We start from the raw sequence: 20,322 nt of genomic DNA, 5'->3' as shown, positions 1-20,322 counted from the left end.
GAAGCATTCTTTAATCGTTTGGATCACCGTTTTGAGGTAAGTTTTGCATCAATCGACTCATATCCTTATTCCAAACGAAAGCCCTAAAACATCAATTTGAAATTTGGAAAAAACTTAACTTCGTTAAGTTTTTTTACGGGGTCTAATAAAAACAAACAGTGCGGAAGTTGGGACCGGTGACAACTATTTTCTAAGTTGAGATTATTATCGGCCAACTGCATTAAGTTGAGATTATTAAAATCCAATTTGTCTTCTTTTAAACAAAATTCACCCTAGGGGTGTTCACGGTTTGGTTCGAAACCGCCCAAACCGGTCATTGGTTTGGTTTCACGGTTGGTTTTCTTTCTTAACATTTGGTCGGTTGGTTTGAAAATTTTAAAATCGTGCAAAACGGTTTAATTTACGGTCCATACCGCAAATCAACCGTATAAAACCTGACCCGATCGCATGATTAAATTATACTTAAATTTTAAATATTAGATATACGTGCGTGTATTCAAATTTATTATAGACATATATTTAAATAAAAACTATTAGTTCTTATATCCATTACTACATAGTATATAAAAATATAAAAATGGGCTTAATCCAAATCTGAAATACACACATCTTTAATTGGTACGTCTAATTTATAAATGAAACCCAAAGTTAGTGATTAAGTTTGTAAAAAATTGTTAGTTAATGAGAGCATTACTATGATATATCAAACATTGTTTTAAACATTTTGCATAGAATTCCAACATGTTCAAAATGTGAAACCAAACCGGTACTAATGGTCCGGTTTGGTTCTGTTTAAGGATTCAACGGTTTGGTTTCGGTTCACGAAAATAAAACCGTTACTAACGGTTTGATTCACGGTTTGCCCTTAAAACTGTGAACACCCCTAATTCACCCAACTTAAGGTAGTGTTTGGTATGCAGGAACGACATGGGAATAGATTCATAGTGTATGAAAGAAAAAAGTGGTGTTTGATTACTCAATAAAATGGAATCATCCATTACACATTGAATTGCATTCCATCAAAACCATTCATTATCATCCTCCTCTTTTGGCAAATTGGATTAAAATAATCCCACTTTTTATGTATTGGCCAATAATAATCTCACCTGAGTTATTTCCCTCTAGTAGTCCCGCATTTTTCATCTTTTTTGGTTTATGATCCCCCGTTAAAAATAGTTAACTACGTTAGTATAATGCTGGCGTGTTTGATGTGTTAGCAATTAAAAGTCCCACGGGTCTAATTTCTTGATTATCTGACTTTTATTAATTGGACTTGTTCAAATCTGGCACTAAAATCAATCAATATCTAACGTAAGTGTTCTATCACTGTGAATTCCGAAACCCGGCCATCGAAAGAACAGAAGCCCTGATGCAATTCGGTGCATATGAAACAGATGGGGCACTGTTGTAAGAAATTTGTGAAATTCGGGTGCTCTATACTCGAAAACGGAACCGATCAACCGTGTTCGTACATACCGCGAGTGATGAATCAATTTGGGTATTTTTCTTCTCCCTTTGTTTCATCATCAGCAGCAGTAGGGTTTTGTGAACTCCAATTACGATGGTGATAGTAGTGTTCACCAGTGGTATAGTTTGAGTGACGATGATGCTTGTTGAAAGGGGAACTTCGTTTTCCAGCTACTCTTTGTATTGCAACTAATTCATGGTTCCTGTCCATTGGTGTCAAATCTAAAAATCTTGGGGTTCTCGGTCCCGATTATCTCACTCAATCACACTCGTAACCCACATAAACGTGCCGACAAAAAGGTTACGAAATGCTACTTTTATGAAAGAACGATGAATATCAAAGGCGGAATCAATGATACTAAAATGAATACTGACTATGACACAAAAGTAAACAAACACACATATAAACTCAAAAGATTTCCATTTATATTGTGAAAGATACAAAGAAAATCGATTAGGGATTCTAAGTGGTATGTTTGTATTTATGTTCGCTTTTTCCGTACAAAAATATTGTTTCTAGAAAGAAACAGCCGTCAAATCACAAATATTCGCTCAGTCCTCTCTCGTGTCTTTTTCATAGGCGTGCCCTAAAGTTTCCTTTTATAGGCACACCTGCCATTTCTTCTAGAAACCCTATTAAATGATACTAAACATATTCAAACATATTACAAAAGTGACTAAGTTTAAAACATGTCTTCGAGTAAGCTTGGCAGCTTTTGTCATTGTCGAGCAGACCCGGTAACTATTAAGTGTGCTCGGGAACTGTTCTCCGAGTAAGCTTTACTTAGAATATTTTCCTTAGAAAATATACATCAAGAAGACTTCAATCTTTCTAATAATATCAAACTTTGCTCGATATATGCCCTACGAGCAAACTTGTTCTTCAGAGATCCCTTCAACCTTTTGTTACTTAACTTATTTGAACAAAACCAAGTGTGCTGGTAACACTGTAGCTTGCTCGAGATTGAACCTTGCTCGTTGGAAGTCCTTAGAGTAATTTTCATTAAATTCCTTCAAGTTTGCTTGGACCACTGTTTATTATCAAATCTTGCTCGATCTACCAAAATACTTGAATTTAGCTTGGTTTAGCTAAGAGTTTGCTCTGAAACAAATCTGCTCGACTTGAAGAGCAACCTTGCTTAATAAAGTGTAGTGTGACATTTGTCAAATTCGAGTCTCGGGTTATATTAGTTTTGTAAACTTTTATTTTTGTAAAACTGATTCAACATTTTTAGAACCTTATTTAGTTATTATATAATATTAATATAGACTTCGATCTTAAATAAATCGATGTTCGTCATAATATAGTGTTGTTAAGAAAAATTTAAGGGGTTTAAAATGACTTTCGTAAAGTTGTCATAAGCTTTGGAAACCTTAAAACTCGTATTAAACCATGACTTAAACTTGGAGGGCCATTTCTGTAAATATGTAACATGCATATATAACCAAATAAACCCTAACCCTAACATAATATCTCCCAGACACAGCCCCCCCCCCATTGCCGATTTCCGGCGGCCGGCGGACCTCCATTTCCGGCTGCCGCCGCCTCCGGCCACGATCTCCGGGGAGCACCACCCACCTTCGGCCACCACCTCCAACACACACACACACAACACAGCCGTCACCCTCCTTCTTTTCCGTTTTCCGGCGACCCCAACATCTCCGGCAACTCCCTCTTTCCCCTATCGGCTCCTCCGACGTTCGTCTCCAGCGGGTTTCATTTTTCCGGCGCCGGAGCGGCGGCCCGGCATCTCCGTCTCTCGTCTCTCTCACTCACGTTTTCCCTCTCTCTCACCGTCTCTCTCTCTATCTCTCTCTTCGTCTCTCTCTCTCTCTCCGATTAGTTTTTCCGGCGATATAGTATAAAGCATGGACGTGGTGACCCGCCACGTCTCCAACAACCTTCCTCCGACGACTCGTGAACACCTAATAGGTAACTTAACAATTTTGGGTTTAATTAACAATCGTTATTTTGGTTTGGTTGATTTGTACATTAGTTATTAAACGAGATGTCTCGGGTTCGGGTCTCATCCTAGATCGGTTTTGGTATTGTTTCTTTATACTTAATAAATTTATTATTACTATTAGTATTAACATCAATACATAAAGAGTATTATTAGTATTAGTACATATAACTTACTATTATATTTATTTATTTATTATTAATATTATTACTATTATTATTATTAACAAGATAATATTTATTATTATTATTATCATTATTATTATTATTATTGTTTAACAAAACAATTATTATTATCATTATTTTCATAACAATAGATTACTATTATTATGATTATTATTATTGTTATTATGATTATTAAGTAATATTATTAAATTATACTATTGTGAATATTATCCACTTGTCTTATTAAACCGAAACCCATGTCGGGCCTAGTTACCATTTAACGTCATCATCACTCGAGTTATATATTTTTTATCACTAATACTATTATTATTAAAATGTTATAAGTATTGGTTATTATTAATATGACACATATAATTATTATAATAATAATAATTATTATTATTATTATTAAAACTTATAAATGTATTAATAACGTTTTCAACAATAAAATAATAATTATTATATTTATTATTGCTACTACTATTACTAGTTTTAACAACAAATCCTCGAGTGGTAGTATATCTTTATATATCATCAACATTATCTTATATATATATATATATATATATATATATATATATATAACATACTTTAAAATCATTATTATCATTCCTATCTTTAACATTAATAATATTATTATAAACTTTATTATCTATTCATTTTTATAAAACCGAACTCTTAAATTAAACTCGTCTTATTTCTATTTAATATTGGTTTAGTTATTTAAAAGCCCAATAAAATAATATTATTTTATTTTAAATTATCAATTTAGTACGAGTCCCTAATCATTAACAAATTAACCGGTAATCCGATTTACAACCGAACCTCCTCGTTCAATGTTTTTCCGATGTAGTTTCAACTCAAAGTTCAAGTTCATTAATATATTTTATTTATCGTTTTCAATTAGCTTTCAAGTCGGATTCGTTTGTCTCGTCCACAAGCTCTCTATATGTCGATCGTTTATTATTTCCCGATTCGTCAATCGAGGTGAGTACTTTCATACCCCGTTTTCCATCTTTCGTTATGGGATGACATTTCATACTTATCAAACTAAATGCTTTATTTACTTGAATCTTAAACCCACAAACGTGATTGTATACCTTACTTAAATAATTGCTCGATTTAGTGTTCTGTGCTTACATGCTTATTTGTTTATCGCTTTTGGATGGTGGAACTATAAATCCTAGACCATTTGGCAACCCCTCATGGCAAGGTGTCGTTAACGTAGTGTAATTAACGATAACTTTTAAATCCTAGACTACTTGGCAACCCCTTGTAGCTAGATGGTGCTAATGTGTTAGCAATAGTCAATAAAATCCTAGGCTATTTGGCATCCCCTTATAGCTAGGTGTCGCTAACGTAAAACTATTAGCGATATCTATTTTATCCAAGTTGTTGCTTTTATTTATCGTTTGTATACAAGTTTTGTGGCTTTTTATTACTATATACTTATATGCTCAAACTTATGAATTGCTCACCAACCTTTGTGTTGATAAACTTTATTTTATGAAATGTTACAGGTTTGACTTTTGTTGACTCGAGGACTCGACGAAAACGTCACCAAGACTATTAGGATATTAGTAAAACGAACAATATAATTGCTACTTGTATTTAACTTGTTTGTGTGGACGAGATGTGTTGTTTATTGATTTGTTGAAATAAAATGAGTTAAATAAATATTGTCACTTTATATAGTGTATTGTGTATTTGTCCAATCACGTTGCACCCCGGCATGTTCCGTCGCCTTTGGTCGGGGTGTGACAGATTGGTATTAGAGTCACAAGACTATAAGATAGGTGGGTAGACGTAACGACCTAGTATAGTCTTTACTTTAGGGTCCTTATACGTGTTTACCCTACTTGATTGTTCAATACACTTGTTTATTTATAACTTATTTATTTTATCAAATCATAAATATACACATACACACACTTTCATAGTACTCCAAGGTATCCTTACCTTAAAACGCAAAAAACATTAGTTTTTTTTATTGTTTTTTATGGTTCACGAGCTTAACTTGGATCCCGTTGTTTCAAATCTTCTTAAAGATTGTCTCATATGAGATGACCACTTTAAGTAGTCGAATGCGAGCGTTCCGCTCGCCATCCTAATTTTCGGTGTTGAAACAATAGAATCACGGTGATAAGTAGACTAGTGTTTTGACATGACGTTATATTCCGATTTATTATTTTTGTTACAATCGTTATTTGAGTCGAAAACATGAAAAAGACGCGGTGGTACGTGCACATGTTTAGACACCAACATGGTAGTTTTGTAAAAAGGTTTTTAGCATCGGAATATCAAGTCATAGTGGTTAATGCGCGATTTTTCCACCTTTAAATCTTAAAAAATTATTATTACATTTCAATAACTTTAACCATTTTCCCTTTATTTTGTTATAAATCCTTATCACAAGTCTTCACTTATAAAGGTAATTTTATATTGTGAATAATTCTTTTATATCTCGATTTTATGTAGTAAAGTTTTACGCCAATTTTCTCATTTTGTTTTCACAACGATTTTATTTATATAAATTTTATCCATTGCGACCTCTTCGATAAATATATGTATATATATACATTTTCAATCCATTCACTATGATTTTTAATATGCCATTTATTTTCATTAAGACTATTTACAAACAAAAAAAATCTTATTATATAAATTTCATCATATTAAGAAGGTTTTGTGATAAATTTCACCTCAACTTTTTAAGTAAATTTCCTATTGTATAAACTTTAAATTGTCTTTAAAGTCCTTGTACAAAATTTTATAAAATTTCTTCTTTATAACTATTTCGTTAATTTTAGACGATCACTTCAAAATTTTAATTATTTAAACTTCTCACGACATTTTAAATTACACCACATTATATAATACACGTGGTAGAATTTTCGCTACCCAAATTTATTTTCATAACAACTTTCATCATGCAATCTTTGGTTCATTATAAATTCTCGCAAATAAAAATTTATAACATACAATTTTCCTTGTTTTAAAATTCTTATGATAGTTTTGCCATGATTCTTCAAGAAAGTCACAAACTTATAGTTTGTAATCTTCTTGAAACTCCCATGTAAAACTTCATAGAAATTTTACTTTAAAGACCAAAAATCGTTACTTGTGATTTCTCGATTTACAATGCCGGTCATTTTAATTTACCATGATATTCTTCATTACACGATATTAAATAACGAACTTGGTAAAAAAAATTTCATTTCGCAACTTTATATTCCCAAAACGACACTCATCATTCTATGTTTGATACCTCATAACAAATTTTGATATTCAATTTACGTATTTTTAATTTCCTCATAAGCAAAATAAAATAAAATTTATTGTAATCTTTATAAAAAAATTGTGTGATTCACACGCTCGTATCTCAAAATTTCTATTAATATAATATATATATATTCATATATATATTAAATTGTAATTTTTAATTATCAAAAATTTTCAGGAATGTTTCAAACATTATTTATAAATATGATATTTTCAATTTAATACTTATTAGGAGTCAAAAATCTCCCTAAACGCAACCACAAGTTCCCAAACACCTGCATCCCGTCTCAAACTACCACCTTAAATCAAACCACCATTCCATTTCAAAAGTCTCCCGAGCACTTAAATCTTTTCTCAATATGAACGAAACCTAAAACATCAAGTTATATCCTCACCTACTCAAGCCCCATGCAAAATCCAAGATGTACAACATTAACCCAACAAAAAGCCTTAAATATCGACAAACACACTCACGAATGCTTTGAACGTATACAAACCAAAGTTTACCCAACTCAGACTCAAAACCCTTCGACCCATACTATGTCGAGTCACAAACCATATCGCCACATCGTTCTCAGCCAACCATAGAGTTTGGAATCAAAATAGCAACCCAAACACTCCTTACAAAATACATGTATAAACCAAATCTCAATCCAAACTAGTCAAGGTCGACTTACCTAACCCATCAACTTACCCGAACTCAAATAAGCAAGCATCATCCTATTAGCCCAACCAGGCAACCACTACTCACGCAAATCATCCAAGCCTAACCCACTCAAAAGACCTAAACTCAACAAACCTCATAAATCCAACTCAAGAAAACCCAACTACGCAAGTCAACCGAAACATACTCACTCTTGACCAAATTTCCAAACCATTTACCATTCGAAGCCTAAAACTTCTCCATACGCATGCAAGCTTCGTTTTTACCTAATTTTTTTTATTTATATACATACAACTAGTGTATTTATAACGACCGCATGTGTTTAAATAATCACTTATAAATTATAAACTCTTTCAAGATTAACGATTTACTTATTATGTCCAAATCTTATAAATAATCTTTGAAAAATCTAAGATTGTCATGACAACAAAATTTTATTATGAGGATTTGTATTCAATGGTTATTAAACGATTATATGTATGATTTCAAGGCTTTAAATATTGTCACCTAAGGTGATAAATCTCTTAATAACTTTATAAATACGAGGGTTCATTCTGAATGTTGAATGTAAGTTTTATTCAATAACAAATTACAACTTTCATCATTTTGCATAAACTCAATGACCTTGGCTTTACGAAACTTTTTGGGACGAATTTATAAATACTTTATGCTTCATATGGTGACCTAAATTTTGTTCGATAACGATTTACGCGACTATTACCTCTTATTATTGCAAGCATCATCACTTTATATAATTTATTTTCATAACGATAACTTTATGTACAAACTCCTTTAACAATTTGGGTTACAAGATTTACATTCAATAATGATTTAAATATTTTCCCTAACAATGCGTTACCGCGATGTTTTGTTATTATGTACATTTCTTAGAAACAATAAAACACCCTTACTTAAGACCTCATTTTCAGTTTTAGTCTATTATACGCTACGCGATATACATATTTCAACATTAAATTAGTGTCTCACAATTATTGCGAATTTTATTTTCATTTAACTAGATGTTTCGATGACAATATTATGCACATGAGATTTTCATTTTGTGTCTTGTTTATTCATAACCAAATCCAAACTATTCAATAACAATCTCGTTTATCTTTTAAACGATATTTTCATAACTATGTTATTTATATTGAAGCATTTATGTAAACACGATTCTATACATTATTCTATATCATTTCATCTAACTTACTAACGGCCTATGTGTGGCTGTCTACAAGTTTTGGCACTATTAGAAACCGTTATTATAATGATGATTATATAAATGGTTTCACAATAGTGGTCGTATTCACGTTTTTATCACATTTCATCTATTGTTTTGGTTGTTAATCAATACTATTTTATTTATATTGATGCACGTATGCGTCACCCCAAAGAAACTCACCTCATCCTCGTGATTTCACGAAATCGTATTCTCAATTACTTATAACCTCAAGTTTGTACGCGTATGAAACTCATTGTACGACATTATTGTTAATTGTAACGTTGTTTACCCCGACCTTATGTACTCACTTTTTGGGTTCCTCATTTACACCTATCGGATTTCTCATTTCACTCTTTGGATTCTCGTTTCCTTTATTGGATTTCTCATTTCCTTCTATCAGAGTTCTCATTATTAAAATTCAACAGATTTATGCATGTTTTAAATGTTTAAGATTTCAAAAAAAATAATAATATATAAATATGTCTTTTTAAACCACACGATGGGACGAACCATGTGGACCATACGACGATCTATATAATTATGGGTGCACACTTAATTGTCGAAATCCCCGTATGGAAGCCGTAGTAAGTACAATTGTGTGCGATGACTCAGACCCGAGGATGATGGCAGAAAAATGATGGAAATGCGAATCCTGATAAAGGCATAGTGGATACGCCGCCGGTACATTCTATATATAAGTGCTTTTATCATGTTTCTCATTTGTAGCGTTTTTCGAGTCATGCTAGGATTTGACGTTATTCTTTTGCTTAAAATTTGTTCATGCAACTATCTTATTAAAGACAATATTCGTTAATAATTACTTTTTCTTTAAGTTTAATTTATTTTCGGGACGAAATTTCCAAAAAGTTGGGATACTGTGACATTTGTCAAATTCGAGTCTCGGGTTATATTAGTTTTGTAAACATTTATTTTTGTAAAACTGATTCAACATTTTTAGAACCTTATTTAGTTATTATATAATATTAATATAGACTTCGATCTTAAATAAATCGATGTTTGTCATAATATAGTGTTGTTAAGAAAAATATAAGGGGTTTAAAATGACTTTCGTAAAGTCGTCATAAGCTTTGGAAACCTTAAAACTCGTATTAAACCATGACTTAAACTTGGAGGGCCATTTCTGTAAATATGTAACATGCATATATAACCAAATAAACCCTAACCCTAACATATCTCCCAGACACAGACCCCCCCCATTGCCGATTTCCGGCGGCCGGCGGACCTCCATTTCCGGCTGCCGCCGCCTCCGACCACGATCTCCGACGAGCACCACCCACCTCCAGCCACCACCTCCAACACACACACACACAACACAGCCGTCACCCTCCCTCTTTTCCGTTTTCCGGCGACCCCAACATCTCTGGCAACTCCCTCTTTCCCCTCTCGGCTCCTCCGGCGTTCGTCTCCGGCGGGTTTCGTTTTGCCGGCGCCAGAGCGGCGGCCCGGCACCGTCTCTCGTCTCTTTCACTCACTTTTTCCCTCTCTCTTGCCGTCTCTCTCTCTCTATCTCTTTAGCTCTCTCTTCGACTCTCTCTCTCACTCTCTCTCTCTCCGATTCGTTTTTCCTGCGATAGAGTATGAAGCATGGACGTGGTGACCCGCCACATCTCCGACAACCTTCCTCCGACGACTCGTGAACACCTAATAGGTAACTTAACAATTTTGGGTTTAATTAACAATCGTTATTTTGGTTCGGTTGATATGTACGTTAGTTATTAAACAAGAGGTCTCGGGTTCGGGTCTCATCCTAGATCGGTTTTGGTATTGTTTCTTTTTATACTTAATAAATTTATTATTACTATTAGTATTAACATCAAAACATAAAGTGTATTATTAGTATTAGTACATATAACTTACTATAATATTTATTTATTTATTATTAATATTATTACTATTATTATTATTAACAAGATAATATTTATTATTATTATTATTATCATTATTATTATTATTGTTTAACAAAACAATTATTATTATCATTATTTTCATAACAATAGATTACTATTATTATGATTATTATGATTATTATTATTATTATTATTATTACTATGATTATTAAGTAATATTATTAAATTATACTATTGTGAATATTATCCACTTGTCTTATTAAACCGAAACCCATGTCGGGCCTAGTTACCATTTAACGTCATCATCACTCGAGTTATATATTTTTTATCACTAATACTATTATTATTAAAATGTTATAAGTATTGGTTATTATTAATATGACACATATAATTATTATAATAATAATTATTATTATTATTATTATTAAAACTTATAAATCTATTAATAACGTTTTCAACAATAAAATAATAATTATTATATTTATTATTGCTACTACTATTACTAGTTTTAACAACAAATCCTCGAGTGGTAGTATATCTTTATATATCATCAACATTATCTTATATATATATATATATATAACATACTTTAAAATCATTATTATCATTCCTATCTTTAACATTAATAATATTATTATAAACTTTATTATCTATTCATTTTTATAAAACCGAACTCTTAAATTAAACTCGTCTTATTTCTATTTAATATTGGTTTAGTTATTAAAAAGCCCAATAAAATAATATTATTTTATTTTAAATTATCAATTTAGTACGAGTCCCTAATCATTAACAAATTAACCGGTAATCCGATTTACAACCGAACCTCCTCGTTCAATGTTTTTCCGATGTAGTTTCAACTCAAAGTTCAAGTTCATTAATATATTTTATTTATTCGTTTTCAATTAGCTTTCAAGTCGGATTCGTTTGTCTCGTCCACAAGCTCTCTATATGTCGATCGTTTATTATTTCCCGATTCGTCAATCGAGGTGAGTACTTTCATATCCCGTTTTCCATCTTTCGTTATGGGATGACATTTCATACTTATCAAACTAAATGCTTTATTTACTTGAATCTTAAACCCACAAACGTGATTGTATACCTTACTTAAATAATTGCTCGATTTAGTGTTCTATGCTTACATGCTTATTTGTTTATCGCTTTTGGATGGTGGAACTATAAATCCTAGACCATTTGGCAACCCCTCATGGCAAGGTGTCGTTAACATAGTGCAATTAACGATAACTTTTAAATCCTAGACTACTTGGCAACCCATTGTAGCTAGGTGGTGCTAATGTGTTAGCAATAGTCAATAAAATCCTAGGCTATTTGGCATCCTCTTATAGCTAGGTGTCACTAACGTAAAACTATTAACGATATCTATTTTATCCAAGTTGTTGCTTTTATTTATCGTTTCGTATACAAGTTTTGTGGCTTTTTATTACTATATACTTATATGCTCAAACTTATGAATTGCTCACCAACCTTTGTGTTGATAAACTTTATTTTATGAAATGTTACAGGTTTGACTTTTGTTGACTCGAGGACTCGACGAAAACGTTACCAAGACTATTAGGATATTAGTAAAACGAACAATATAATTGCTAATTGTATTTAACTTGTTTGTGTGGACGAGATGTGTTGTTTATTGATTTGTTGAAATAAAATGAGTTAAATAAATATTGTCACTTTAAATAGTGTATTGTGTATTTGTCCAATCACGTTGCACCCCGGCATGTTCTGCCGCCTTTGGTCGGGGTGTGACATGTAGTTTGCTCGAACTTACACTTAAGAAGAATTCCAGAAGATAACTTTGCTCGGAAAGAAAAATACCTTGCTTGACTAAGTCTGAGCTTACTCGAAGGCCTAAGTATGCCCGGTTTCCATACGTAGCCATTTTCTGAAGAGGTTGAAGGGCACGTTGATGGGTTTAACGACCACACTTAACACGGTCAGTGGTGTCGGGTTTAACTGCAAGTGAAATGAAAAATGAAATCACATAGACGAAAATCGCAAATTTGAAACAATTTGACTAAAACCGCATATTTAGACAACCCACAGGGACCAAAACAGTTTATTCCTTTTTTCATTTCATTCTTCTTTCACCATACTTTCTCAATAACACCACCCCCTAACAACAACCACCACCACTATCATCACCACTTGACCGCCACCATCGTTGTTGCCACCGCCGCCACCACCACCATTAGCGCTACCACCGCCATCGCCACCATCGTCAATGTAACCATCGCAAACATTGTCACCGCCGCCGCCTGACCATCACCGCCACCACCACTGTCGCTGCTTGACCGAGATCACCGTCGTCGTCACCCTACCATCGTCATCATTACCAATGCTACCACCACCCCCCACCACCACAACCACCGCTTGACCGCCACCTCCACCGTCACCATTGCAGATTTTTTTTATTTTGGTAAAAAAATGTATATATATTTTTAAATAGGATTGTTTTTATTATTTCTATTTCATCTCTATAGTTTTTTGATACCATACAACATAAAGTAATAAATCATTTCATTTCAATAGGTTAACCAAATAAGATAAAGGAATGGTAATGATGCATTTCATTTCCTTGTCCATTTCATTCATTCTCTCATTTCATTACCTTCAACCAAACATACCCTAAAAGTTCCCCCCCCCCCCCCCCCACACATCTTTAACCATATTATGTTTTTAGTTTCAATTTTAAACCAACTTTCCATACACGGTTTTTAGACGGCAATAACTTTTTATACGTTAATATTTTTAAAAAAAAATTGAGTATGATATTGTTATAAAATTTTCAATTTAAAAATAAATTAATATGTTATGTAAGGGTATTCAAGGCCGATTTTGATGGTTTTTAAGTTAAACTTATGAGCCCAACTGTTAATATCGATTTTTTGTCGTCCAGAACCAAAACTAAACCATTGAAAATTGAAACAAACGGTTATTAACAGTCTGATTGTGGTTTGGTTTCACAGTTTAAGCTATGGTAATAAATTTTGTTTAAGATTATTATTAATTTAAATGTATCAATTCTAACTAAGTATCCCTCACCTTACCACCAACGCTACAACTGTCACCAACATCGTCGTCATAACCACCACAATCATTGTCGTCGCCACCGCTTGATCACCACCACTTTTGTTACCTAACCACCACCATTTGACCACCATCGCCGTCGTCGCGACCCTACCATTGCCATCACCACTTGACCACCATTGCTTGACCCTGCCCAGCCCCACCACAACCACTGCCCCTGCTGCCTGACTGCCACCACCATCATTGTCGTCGCCGAAGATACCACCACTGTCGCCATTGCCTTTTTTTTTGGAAAAAAAATTATTTTGGGATAAGAGTATATTTAATTATTTATTATTTCTATTTCATTCCTACATATTTTGTGGATATCAAACAACATAAAATAATTATTCTTTTTTTCTCATTGGTTAACAAAAAGACAAAAGAATGGTAATAATATATTTCATTCCTTTATCAATTACATTCCCCCTCCATTCCATTACCTCCAACCATTTTGGTGAAATGAAAAGAAGAGTGTTTAATTGGTTAATGGAATGGAATTATCCCCCACCCCACCTAAAATACCCCAAATTAATTACATTCACCTTTTTTTACATTACCTCTTTCACCCTACAACACATTTACCATCCTCCAACCACCACCCTACATCACCTTCACCACCCTCCAACCAACACCCACCACCACCACTGATCACCACCACCGCCATCGCTACCCACCACCACCCCTACCTCCATCCACCACCGCCGCCCCATCACCTACCACCGTCACCCCGCCACTACTGCTTCACCGCTCGTCACCGTCACGCTCACCACACGCCACTTGTCATTTCTAACCACCATCACCAGTTGCCCACCACCATCACCGCCATCACCCATGGCCAATCACCGCCCACCACTACCGTCATCACCACCCGCCTTCGCCGTTGCCACCAATTTTATTTTATTTCTTCGCCTTTTCTTACCATATATCATAAAGTAATGTTATGTTTCATTCCCACATGGTAGCCAAACAAGACAATGAGATGATATTGATTTATTCCATTGCTTTGTCAAATTCATTACTTCATACCAAACAGATCCCAAATTCATTCCATTTAAGTCCATTGTTTTTTTTTCATTCAATTTTTCTCTTTCACCCTACATCATCTTCACCACCCTCCCATCACCACTACCACCATGCCATCCACTCCCGCCACCTACAACCACCGCCGACGCCCGCCACCAACCATCACTACATGTTATAATTGTGTTGTAACATTTTCTGAAAGTACGTATAATCATTTCATATCTGATATTTATACACATTTAATTATATATGCTTATTTTATTTTAGATATAAAGAAATACATTTAATCTGAATTAACATTATCGAATGTGTTGTTTTGGCTTTTGTTTTCTTTTTCTTTCTAATATTAACGATATTCATGAATCATGGCATTAGCTTAGAACAACATGAACATATAATTGAATACGATGTTTACACTTAGTTAAGCTCATTATACAAAACCCGGGCTCCAGTTTGTTTATCATTTGCAGTATAACTGTTAAGTTTTAATATTAATTGAAAAAGTAGCTTGTTTATTAAAATCCAATTTTTCATTAAATAAATGATTGTAAAAACAGCTTTGGAAATATTGGCATACTTGACTCCTGTCTTTGCTAGTGGAACGGTTTTATCGGACCGGTATGATTTGGATTAAACAGCTTAAACCGTGTGTAGTGTAATGTGTTCAACTAAAACACGCTCACGTGCAAATTAATTTTAATGTTTATTATAAAATATAATATCCAAATTCACCTGCTAATATTTGGAATCTTCTTCCAGGAGTGCATCTACTGTTTATTATTTTTCTGACAAACAAAACAACAATATGCATTTCGTCATCACATGAGTTCCTTTTTTTTTTGAATGACCAACTAAGTAAAGCCGGATACCCTGTACGCGACTCCCATTGGTTAAAGGTAGCCCGAGCCGGCCACTAGTCCGGACGGACGGAGCCCCTAGCGGTCCACCTGTTGAGGGATTCACCGGATAAAACCCGACCCCCACGCCCACCAAACGGCACGACAGCGAGGAGCCGGTAAAACCGGGTGAGATCAGGACTCCCTGACAAGCCAGGGTCATCCCTCATATCTCCCATATAAATTAATGGTAGTGAGGTTTGATCCCCCTACCTCTCACTTGTAAAATAAGTGTTCTATCATTGAGCCACAACCAACTTATATCATATATTCCTTTTGTTTCATACATTTTTTTTTCAACTGTTTTTCGTTTCATATATAACTACTAATTTAATTATTTAATTTTATTTACCTTTTTTTAGTTAAGAAAATAATCCGTGTTGTATAAAATGAAACCATGGATTCAGTTTTAATTGATATTTTAGAAATATATATTTAATATAAACAGATATCAAATTGCCTTATATGTGGTGTGTGGATGACCATTTGGAAAACTATGGTCCATGAATGGGTTTTGACTTTTGATATTTTGGTCTCACATTTACAATTTGGATTTGGATGAAAACAAGGTGATGTTAAATTTAGGCTTCATTTTTAATTTGTTTATTGATATTAGCGAGGTGACTTCAAAATTCTATTTATTACAAGTTTATGATCTTTTTAACGGTAAATTACACGTTTAACACTTTACTTTGTACTTACAAAGATTTGAGACCACTTATATTTGTAAGTAAAACATCATATCACTAGACCAATAAATCATTTGTATTACAAGCCATATTAATCAAAAGTATTAGAAATAGCATGGTTGTCAAAATTGTGTCTAAGTGCTGACTAATCACTAGTAAATACCCCACAAACTAATCATCAGTTAATTGCTATTTAGTCATAACCAATCATATATGAATTTTATACATAAAATTTGGTATGTATATATATATATTTAAAAAGCTTACATATAAAATTCCAGTATAATTAATCCCTATTACTCCCAATTAACCGCTAATCTAACTTACTGTCATTCTAATGCCTAATGAGTTTTACAAAACCTACACTTCCCATGTATAAGGCTAAGGGGTATGCACCCCTCAACACCATGGCCCTCATTCACCATGTCAGCGTCACGTTAGCTTTCTTCTGTCATTCAACATCACCCTTTAACATAGGGGTATACACCCTTAAACATCATTATTCATCGTTCTTTATTTCCTATATTTCTTTTTTATTTAATACCATTTTTATATTTAAAATATATATTTGAAATTATAATAATTAATAAAATAAATTAAAATTCATAAATTTAAAAAGTGGAAACGTTACATTAATTAAAAAAAAATACAAATCATAAACTAAAAACTAGAAAAAAAAACTAATAAAAAGTAAACATAAAAAACTAATACTAAAAAACTAAAAAATTAAGTTATATTTTAGCCAATTTTGCGTTCAATGTCAATGCCAATTCGAGTTATTGTCCTTGATGATGACTAAGATCTCGCGTTAAAAGGTCGAAATCTTTCCGTTCGGCCTCCATTAAACGAAGCTTTTCCCGTTCTATTTCTGCCGTCTCTTCACTTATTTTTTGCCTCATTTACATCAGAGAGAGACTCGAAAAACATGCATGGTGTGACTCGTGAGCAAAATTTACATATTAAATGTTAGTAAGCCGTTGTTTCACGACATATTAAGGTTTTTCGCTAATATCTATTAATTACCAATTTACATACGGTGTCTTAAATAAAGTTAAGTTCTTTACTTCAAACTTTTAACAATATGTAACAATTAGCGTGTAATATCTTTACCAAGTTATATAATGACTAGTTGTCTACTATCAAATCTCTATCATCATTTGACACATATTACATTAATTACTTACTTTTCCAAAATGCGTGCATGTAAATATATGGTATATTAGTAAAATTTAAGGCTATGTTTATATTATGTACTGGTATTAACCGTGACCAAGTGTTATATAAAATTTTAAAGGGAACAAATTCTTCCTACGTTTTAGTTGACTAATGACAATGGACGTAGACACTTTTTATTCATTGAATTATCAAACTCTGATAGTCATCCTTTCGATTTCATTGTGACCACAACTAGATTTGACAACATATCTAAAAATTGATTATTTTGACTTGACTTGTAACCACAAGACAATAATATACTTTTCTTCATAATGGACCTTATTTTGTTCCTTGGTGTACAACTATACCTCAATCCCTTTCATATATTATAATATAACAACATGCAAGTAATTAGTACGGCAAGATAAGTATTTGGGTCAAAGTGAATTGCACAGAACACATGAAATCATAACAATAACAAGGTTAACTTGTACAAAAACAAGTATATGCCCATCATTAAGCTTTAATGGGAGGCTCGACACATGACGCGATATCAATCCGTCATACAAAACAAAATCAAGAAAAACTGGATATGTTCTAGCAAGTGTTTATTATAAAAATACAAATGAGAGAAAACGTCATCATTTTTACACTTTTTCCCGCATTTTACTCTATCCATGTGTGAATCGGACATTAGTTATTTGTCTCAAATTATTATCGTTCTTTCGAAAAGAACTCGTCATTGAGTTTCTTGCAATATATGTGTTTTGACTTTTGAGTTAATTTATTGTTTAGTTTTTTCTTTCTAATAATATCTCATTATCCTCCATCATGATAACATAATTTATGTCATGAACTTTTAAGTCAACATTCTCTTCAAAATTTGTTGCTTTTACTTGTTGTTTTTCATGATTTACTGCTTTCAACTTTAGAACAATTAAATCGTGCATACTCTTCATCAACAAAAAATTTATACAATGTATTGACTTAATCGTATTGACAAGAGCTTGATTTCTACAATTAGTGTTGAATAACACTATAGTAACAACCCGTGTAACCTTATAGATGTTTTCACTACCTACAATCATGTCACGCAGTTTTTCAATGATTATGGTAATTTTGTCAACCTTGGAGAAAAGACACTTAAACTCACAAAGTAGTCCATCAACCCCACAATATCCACTATAACAACGAGATGGTCGAATGGTAGATTTATTTCAATATATAGTGTGACATCAAGATACTAATGTACTCTTATATCACCTGACACGTTATGAAACGAAAAAGAAGCTTGACGTATTCTAACAAAGGTTTAGATAAAACCCAAATGAGAGATTTTCTTGTCATATTGAAAGTCATTTCGTATATTACAAATAACATGTAGATATAGACTATTATACTAATCTAAATATTACTTTCAATCAAAATAAGTATGAAACATCTTTACATATCTTAAAAGAATATTTATGTTTTATAATTTTAGGGTCTATACATTTTTATTGTGAATCTTGTGCATATCATTTTCAAATTAAAATATTTTATTGATTCTCATTCAATCGAATTACATTGAAAACAATAATGACTATGAAAAATTCGTAACATTTTTTATGCCAAAGGCATTCTTTATATAGGGAGAACTATAACAACGTTTCAGTTGACGATTATAATTGTCCACGGTTAGCATTTACGTCAGCATAACTCACTTACTATTAAAGACCACGTTACCGCCAATGATCAAATTGCATATTGTGATCTTAGTTAGCATTGATCCAAATTGCATATATCGATCTTAGTTAACATTGATCATGCTTGTCTTTGTTGTGAGCGAAGTTATTGCTGATAATAGTTACCACGATAAACCTTTCCATACAATTTGTTTATTAACCATGTAAATTTGAAGCAATTGTCAATTGTGTCAATTGTAAGATAGCAAGAAAATTTCTACCGTAGGTGTCAATCACTGATTGGGGCTTGGCGAGGGGCTCCACCCATGGTGGCATGTCATAGCCCGATTTAGGGCATAGAAATGTGACCATCAGTTGGTACCTGTTTTGTAACTATATCGGAGTTTATGAGTTAATTTTGGCGGAATACTTTAAGTTTATAAGATATTAATTTACATTTGAAATTTTACTCGGGAATTAAACACCCTAGTATTTATTTACAAAACATTGTTTTTATTACAAGGATTTTAATATCAAAACTAAGTCATATTATAACGCGAGCTTCTATCTTCATGGTGACTCCAATCCTTGCTATTTAAACTTAGTTACTTACAAAGTGTGGGAAAATGTGTCAGCTATATGCTGGTGAATACGTATGACTTTAAAATATTTAAATCACAATTACAATACAAATATAATTTTCTTGTACAAGTTCAACGGAAGTATTTCTACTTCCGGGATTTTGTAGCACTGCCCCACACACGCAAAAGTGTTCCCCGAGCTAGGGGTGTTCAGAAAAATCCGAATCCGAAACCGAATCCGAAATATCCGAAAATCCGTATCCGAAAATTCGGATATCCGAAAATTCGGATTCGGATTCTGATAGTATTTTTGAGATATTTCGGATAGTTCGGATATCCGAACTATCCGATATATTTAGTTCAATATTTTTAAGTTTATTTTATATATAAAATTATTAAAACTCAAACCCTATTCTTATCTTTCTTGTTTCAAACTCACGCCACTCCAGCCTCTCATCTCTGTTCTATTTTTCCTTTTAACTTCCACAAGATCTTGACCAAACCCAAACCACCAACAGACAGCAGCTTTCGCCTCCCCCTTGTCAGTCGTCACCACAACCCTTGTCAGTTCGCCAATCGTAACCACAACCCTCATCTTT

The sequence above is a fragment of the Bidens hawaiensis genome, unplaced genomic scaffold (genome assembly GCF_021521415.1).
Source record: "Bidens hawaiensis isolate Kalapana, Puna unplaced genomic scaffold, B.hawaiensis_p1.1 tig00027599_1, whole genome shotgun sequence".
NCBI lineage: Eukaryota > Viridiplantae > Streptophyta > Magnoliopsida > Asterales > Asteraceae > Bidens > Bidens hawaiensis.
This window is presented reverse-complemented; position numbering follows the sequence as displayed.